We start from the raw sequence: 7,773 nt of genomic DNA, 5'->3' as shown, positions 1-7,773 counted from the left end.
ATTCCCGACACCTCTGTAAAATGAAGAACAGTGGGATGGCTGAGTCATTCTTTCCTAAACAAAGGCCAGTGCTAGAAAGTTTGGACACAAAACTTGGTCAAGCGCGGACACTTTAGGGATGAATTATGTGACTTGAGCTAAACACTGCTTTGTATGCACAGGGATAAGTTCTGCCAAAAGCAGTGAATTGTCATCAGCAGAAAACCCCTTTCATGGTGATGTGTAAGCACTGCTTCTTTCCTAGTACTATTGCAGAAGGCCTTCATAATTTACAGAAAAGTTTGACTGCATTTAAATTAAAGCTATCAAAACTTAAATTTAACCCATCCCTTGGCTTAGCCTTAGACAAAAAGGCCCACCGAGACTTACAGAGTTAAAGTTAGGATGCTTCAGTTTACAATACTACCTTGAAACATTTCATTTCATGGGATTTGCTGGTCTAGTAAAAGTGGTTAGAATGGGTATTATAAAACAGCATAAAATGGTTGGGGGTTGCAACCTGGATTACATTCCACTCAACTGTGGTTGTAAAAGGGAATTGCCTAAGGTGGTTATGAAAATAATAATCAGCATCTTGTATTAGACAAAAGACAGGTTATGTTGCCATGGGAACCAAATAATAAGCAGATCCTTTCAATACAACACACATTTAAATAGAAAAATGTATTGCAAGCATATGAAGCAGTGGACAGGGGAAAATAGATCACGGTTTGTAAAATTCTAAATTATTTGCAAAAAATGAACCAAAAACTTCAATTTTTCAGATGTTTAATACTATAAGTTATGATTATATTATCATCCTATAAAGGATAACCCACACTTCCATTTTGTTTCTGAAATGAAGAATATAGGAAAGGGCTGTTATCTAGCTGTTTTAGTCCACTGATGAGATATAGTTTTTACGTTTTCTTACCCATTCAAGCTAAGCCAAGATTTCAGTCTTTCTTCTCTGCCTGGAAAAGCTGACTTATCAGGAAATAAGGGAAGGAAAGTCCAGAGTCTGCCTAAGAGGGAGAAGACTTTACATTCACAAACAAAGCTGGAACCCTGACAAGGCTATGTTGCAGAAAGTCAGCTTGTTCAGGAAAAGTGAGGAAAACGCCACGTTTTGGCTTAGATACATAAAATATTAGAATGTAAGCTCCCAATGAATATTTCAACTTCTGATGATTACTTTTGATGTGCACAAGCTGGTTTATTCATTAAACTCTCTCCCCAATTTTTATATATACATGCAATTATTTAGTTCAATATTACTCTTAATATAGAACTGGATTACTTTAACACAGTTCTAAGCAGACTGGAGGCCAGTGATTAGGAGTGTATCTGATACCCCAAAATTAGTAAAAAGCCTTTAACAAGTATGCACAAATTTATTTATATACTTACTTACTGAATAGCATTTCTATAATATACTATTGGTTTCATACAGGAGGTCAGTGGTTAAAACCATGTAAAATCCATACAAGTATAAAATCTATTTCTCCAAAATGCAACCCTGGCATCAGAGCATGTTCTACATTCTTCAACAATTGATTATCTAACTGTGTGCCACATCAGCAATATTAAAGGGCAAGAGTTAAATGAAGAAATAATAGTTTTGAAACCACTTGTATCCACCCTCAAGAAGGATATAAAACTCAAGTCTTTGGTGGTTTTTTGTTGGTTTTTAAATAAAGCAACCAGGAAGACATGTTTTAAACTTTATCATCCTGGAATACCATTCAACTCAAAATGAATTGTTAAATGGAAGAATTTTTCTGTCAATCTTGCATTCCAGAGTAATTGCATTGCTTAAGGATTTCTATATCAGTTAAACTACCGTATTTTTCATAGTATAAGATGCACCTTTTTCTCTCAAAAGAGAGGCTGAAAATCTGGGTGTGTCTTATACACTGAATACAGCATTTTTGGCCTCCCAAAACCCCATCCCCTTTGCAAAAATGGCTGTACATAGCCTTTAGGAGGCTGGCAGAGTGCCCCTGGCGGCCGGGGAGGGCAAAGATGAGCGAAAAACAAACTGTTTCCCCCCCCCAGCCCCCAGGAGTACTCTACAAGCCTCCTAAAGGCTATGCTTGCCCTTTTTTGACAAAAAACGGGCCCATTTTCTCAAAAAAAGGGGCATTTGTGGGAGGTCTGCAAAGTGCAAAAACTTTTTTTAAAATTTTGCCTCTTCAAAATCTTGATGTGTCTTATATTCTGGTGCATTTTATATTCCTGGAAATAGGGTATATTATTCAGTGAAATTCAGGAATTTGTTATTTTAAAAAGTGATGAAAAAGTAGAATTTTTCGCTTTATATTTCACATACTTGTAGCACTAAAATTTAGATAATCCCAAATTTATTTCTGTTACTTATTTGGTTTGTTAATAAATATATATGATTCACTATGCATTTTATCTTTGTTGAAATATGTGTAGGGATTGTTTTTTCATCATAAAGTCCCCATTATTAAATACATTGATATTTTTTTTATTTTGAAATCCTAACTTCACAATTTGGTAAATAGTTGCCTAATTTAGATAGTATCCCTAAAGAAAAGGTAATATGAAATGGAATTTGGTATTGCTGAATAACCGAGAATTGAATTCTTGGCTAGGAGGAGGGTAGGTAGGTAGGATAAGATAAAATAGGAAAGAAAATTCTGGACTGAAGATTGCTTATACGAACTGTAAAATGTTTGCATCCTATTTGATGGAATTTAGAATATAAGGAAGCACAAATGTAAAGTCTGGCATACCCTCACCCCTTGTGGCAAAGTTATAGCTTCAGTCTTGGTTGTTGCTCTTGGCAGTAATCCAATTTATCTTGCCATGGAATGATTACCACAGTACTGTCTTATGTGTCTTAAATACTTAAATAAGGTTTTATTCAAATTTCTGAATATACCCTCTCACACTGAATCCTAAGCTAACCTCACTTTATGGATTTGTGCAACACAATTTGCTGTAAGGATGTTTGGTAGATTGTTCAATGGGTTTGCCGATGAATGCGAATTGAACATGCAGACTTGTGAGATGGGCATGTTTGTCAACTAGTTAGAAGCCCACATTAAAATGTATTCTAAAAGAAATAATTTTTGACTCTTATTTTTAAAAAGTGTAAGTAGGATCAGCAAGCAGCACTTTGTTCTTTCTCATCAAATAAGGAAGAGGAGGAAGAAAAAATAAAGAAGTAGTTGAAATGCTCTGGGAAGAAAGCCAATAGAGCAAGCAGAAAACTCCCTCAAGAGTTGAAAAGGCCTATTCTACTTATAGAATAGTATTTGTAAAAAAGTTCACTCTTTATGGGGAAAATGAAAATTCACCAAATTTTTCAACTGAATGACACTTTGACCATAGTCACTTACTATTACCTAAGACCGTTTCTTCAGAATAGCCTGCATTATGTTCAATTTTCTACTGATGCTACAATATAATAACAGTGAATTTTTAAGAACTGGGGGAAGAATACTGATTATTTTTATTATTTATTTAATACTGATTTTTATTATTAAAAATGTAAGAAAAAAGAGACACACTTCAAACAAAAATATACCAAAAATAAGCCTCCAAAGAAAACTGAATCACGAATCATTTCAAAAGAATGAGGAAGACCAAATAAAAACTAGTACAATTGAAAAAGACTTTCTTGTCAATAATTTGAATAAGTTAAACATACTATATGTTACAAAAGGAAGGAAGGAAGGAAGGAAGGAAGGAAGGAAGGAAGGAAGGAAGGAAGGAAGGAAGAAAGGAAGGAGGGAAGGAAAAAAGATTATAAATTTTAGACATGGAAAATTGGTTAAATAATCTAAGCTTCTAAAATAAAAGAATGAAGATTATAAATAAAGATTTAATCAGCAAGAAAAAGCGATATCACATACAAGATCTCTCAAACACCTTTTCCCATGCAAGCACTACATTAATCTGAATTTAATGCAATAGCTCTATGTTCTGGCAATGCATGTGAACTCAGAAAACTGAGCCAGCCAACAATCATTTCAAAAGAAATATTGTAGAGATAGTTTTGCAATACTTCTGGAATTGAAGGACTTGTGTTCTCACTGGTAGGATCTGTGATCTCATCCTGGCTTCCAGGTTTTCCAATCCGCACAGAGGTCAAGGTGCCATGATGCCTTGCTATCAATACTTGTCCTCACCAGTCTCCCTGAGCATCTATGTTCCATCATGATTGAGCTGATTGTCACATTGTGGCCAATTCACTAGCTTCCGGAGTTTAAGAAGCTCCCAAATTCCTGCAAATGACTGATATTTGAATAAATATTTGAATGCCTATTAGAGAATAAGATTTGGATTTGGATTTTTGGATTTTATTATATTTATATGCCGCCCTTTCCCCCCGAAGGGGACTCAGGGTGGCTCACAGCTCAAATCAGGGAAGAGGGGTACAGGCAAAAAATAAACGAAACATAACAATGCATAATTTAAAAACACACAACAGTCATACCATTCGAGACGGGGGCAACAGCTCTTTAGCCCCAGGCCTGTCGGAACAGCCAGGTTTTAAGGGCTTTGTGGAAGGCCTGGAGGGTGGTGAGGGTTCGAATCTCCACGGGGAGTTCGTTCCAGAGGGTCGGAGCAGCCACAGAGAAGGCTCTCCTCTGGGTAGTCGCCAGTCGACACTGGCCGGCGGATGGAATTCGGAGGAGGCCTAATCTGTGGGATCTAATCGGTCTAGTGGAGGTGATTGGCAGCAGGCGGTCTCTCAAGTACCCAGGTCCAATACCATGAAGGGCTTTATAAGTTACGACTAGCGCCTTGAAGCATATCCGGAGACCAATAGGCAGTCAGTGCAGCTCGCGGAGGATAGGTGTTACGTGGGTGAACCGAGGTGCACCCAAGATCGCTCGTGCGGCTGCATTCTGGACAAGCTGAAGTCTCCGAATGCTCTTCAAGGGCTGCCCCATGTAGAGCACGTTGCAGTAGTCCAGTCTAGATGTCACAAGGGCGCAAGTGACTGTTGTGAGGGCCTCCCGGTTCAGGTAGGGATGCAACTGGTGCACCAGGCGAACCTGGGCAAATGCCCTCCTGGTCACAGCCGACAAGTGGTGTTCAAAAGTCAGCTGTGGGTCCAGGAGGACTCCCAGATAAGCATTTTTTTCCTTCTCAGTCCATTCAGTATATTTGTAAAATTATTGTGAAATATATTTTCATGGAAAGGAACAGGAAACAGAAAGGAAGACTGAAATACTAAGAAATGAATTGTCTTTAGAAATAATTGAGATTATTTTACTGTAATTTTAAAACATTTTCTCTTTAGACTTTAAACTTTAGCAATTTGTTCAGTCAATCTCCAAGAATTGATGATGATTGAATGTAAGGGAGAAAAAAGTTCTGAAAAGCTTCCATAATATTTTTTCACTGAACAGACTAATTATGCAATTGAATTTTTGTATATATTATTTTAATTGTCACAAAGAATGCCTTAAAAACAGAATGACATTGTATTAGAACTTTAAAATATGAATGATGACATTTGACACAGGTGTCAAATTTGTGGTGTCACATTGCTGTCTAATGGTTTTTTTCTCCCTTCACAGAGGTGGGCGTGGCCTATGCATGATGCATCTGGTCTGCGGGCCACCAGTTTGATACCCCTGATCTAGATGAAAATTTAAACTTCTGTTTTTTGAATAAGAATTTGGATAAGGGAACTTTTCTTTTCACTTGGCTTGCTTTATATGGTTTTCATTATTTTTATTGTTAACTGCCTTCAAGGAATGAATTAGCTGGAAAGACAAATATCACTATTTAATAAAATATGGATGTGGTTTGCCAGCTGTTTTCGTTCACTGTGTTTTCATATAGCAATTTTAAGAATTCACTCTTTGCCATAATCCTGTCTGTTTTCTGTTCATTGAAATTGCATATTGGACAAACTATCTCAAAAGTACAAGCAATAATCTAGATTCAATATATGAAAATAATCAACCATATATTTGGATTTATGATATAGATGTTGCCTTGGCTGAACCACTTTCTGAGAAAAGTATATGAGAAAACCTTTTACATTCTTACCAGATGAAGATTCCTCAATAACAGCATCATAATTCCCCTAGGATAAGATCTAAGCAATTCTTCACTGTTCTTTAAATGTTAAACAATGGTGTTTTTTAAAAAAAATATTTTTTTCAGAACTTTTGCACATTTTCTTTTTAATGGAAGATGTACAGTTCAATAATGGGATATTTTAAAGAAAAATTTTTTCCTCTATCATGCATTCCTGCACAATAATTCAAAAGTTGTTGACATTGGATTCACACTACTGAAATATGATGCACCATTGTTTTATTTGTCTTTATTTTAACTGTACATAATCCCACCATTATAATGATGTTGTTAATGTTGACCATTTTTATAATAATTTTATACATATACTTATAGTACACATTAAAATATTGCATAAAAGATTATCAGTTGGTTAATATACTAAATTTTAATACTAAAGGTTTGTGTAACCCAGCGCATTTTCTGGCTTTACAGAACTTTAGTGTGGTAAGGAAAGTCAAAATTCATCCAACTATGTGTCTACGTTTGAATAAACAAGGAAAAACAATAAACGCAGAAGCTTTCTCCAGGGTGGTAAGGAGATTGCTACAATAGACAATCTAGCAATCCAACTATAACAAAAACAAATACAATTAGCTATAGTGGGAACTTTTTAGCAAAATTCATGAGACTACAGATTTGCCGGAACTACTCCCTTGCTTTCCTCCTCCCACACTCCCAAATTCATAAATTTTGTGATAAGACAGGCAGAGAACAAACAAAAACAATTCCATCTAGGCTTTCTGGATGTTTTTTCTGTAGCTTTGTATCCCGTGTTTGTTCCACATTTTCCAACATAAAACTAAAGATTGATCCTATCATTGCATGCTAGCTGTGGACAATTTCATTCAAACAAAGCTTTCTCATTAGACTGCTTTGAGTCAAAGGTATTATTCTAGTATCCCAGAGGAAACGTGGAATATACTCGGAGCAATGAAATGAAAAAAGACATTCAGCAAACTTCATGGCTCATATGTTTGCATAATTGCTTGCACTTTTATAAAGGTTCCCATAATATCTGAATGGATATTTCTCAACAATCTTTGCCACTGTATTTCTACATATGTTTCATCATGCATTCCAACTGTCTGAATTTGACAGAAGAAAAATTGTTTCTGCAGCCGCAGCCATATTATCATCCTTTCATTCCAGTTTCTATATTTTGGAATAAGGGCCAACAGCAAAGTGAACAGGTTTCAAACTAAGTTAAACAAGCATATTAATTCCCAGAAAAGTTGCTTTCTGTGGCAGCTTCCAATGTTGCTTCAGGGGCAGAATACCGCTGAATGCCCATTCCTGAGAAACATGATCAACATCATGCCATTCCACCCCCAATCTTTAAGCTCTTGTTTGCCTACTGTGGGAATAAAACTTCGCAAAGGAAGCTTTTATTCTGAGTCATGTATTTCCCATGTTTTTTTGAAGATTGCTCATAGTATATTTGTTGTTAAAATTTCCATTTATTGGTAAACTTTCCATTTACTAAGCTATGATGCCCATAATATGGTGGTGTTCATATTATGGTGATATCCTGGTGACTTTCTGGACCATCACCATAATATGATGATATCCTGATGTCCACTCTATGGACATTTCCATGCAGTTTTGTTAGCATCAGTATAGAACAACTTTATTATTGCTTTATTCTGGAATAATTTTGATTTTTCTCTTAACATATAGCTGGAATTTTTTAGTGGTCTCTCATTCATGTTGGCTTAGCAT

The sequence above is a fragment of the Thamnophis elegans genome, chromosome 10 (genome assembly GCF_009769535.1).
Source record: "Thamnophis elegans isolate rThaEle1 chromosome 10, rThaEle1.pri, whole genome shotgun sequence".
NCBI classification, from domain to species: Eukaryota; Metazoa; Chordata; class Lepidosauria; order Squamata; family Colubridae; genus Thamnophis; species Thamnophis elegans.
Note: the sequence above shows the minus strand (reverse complement) of the source record.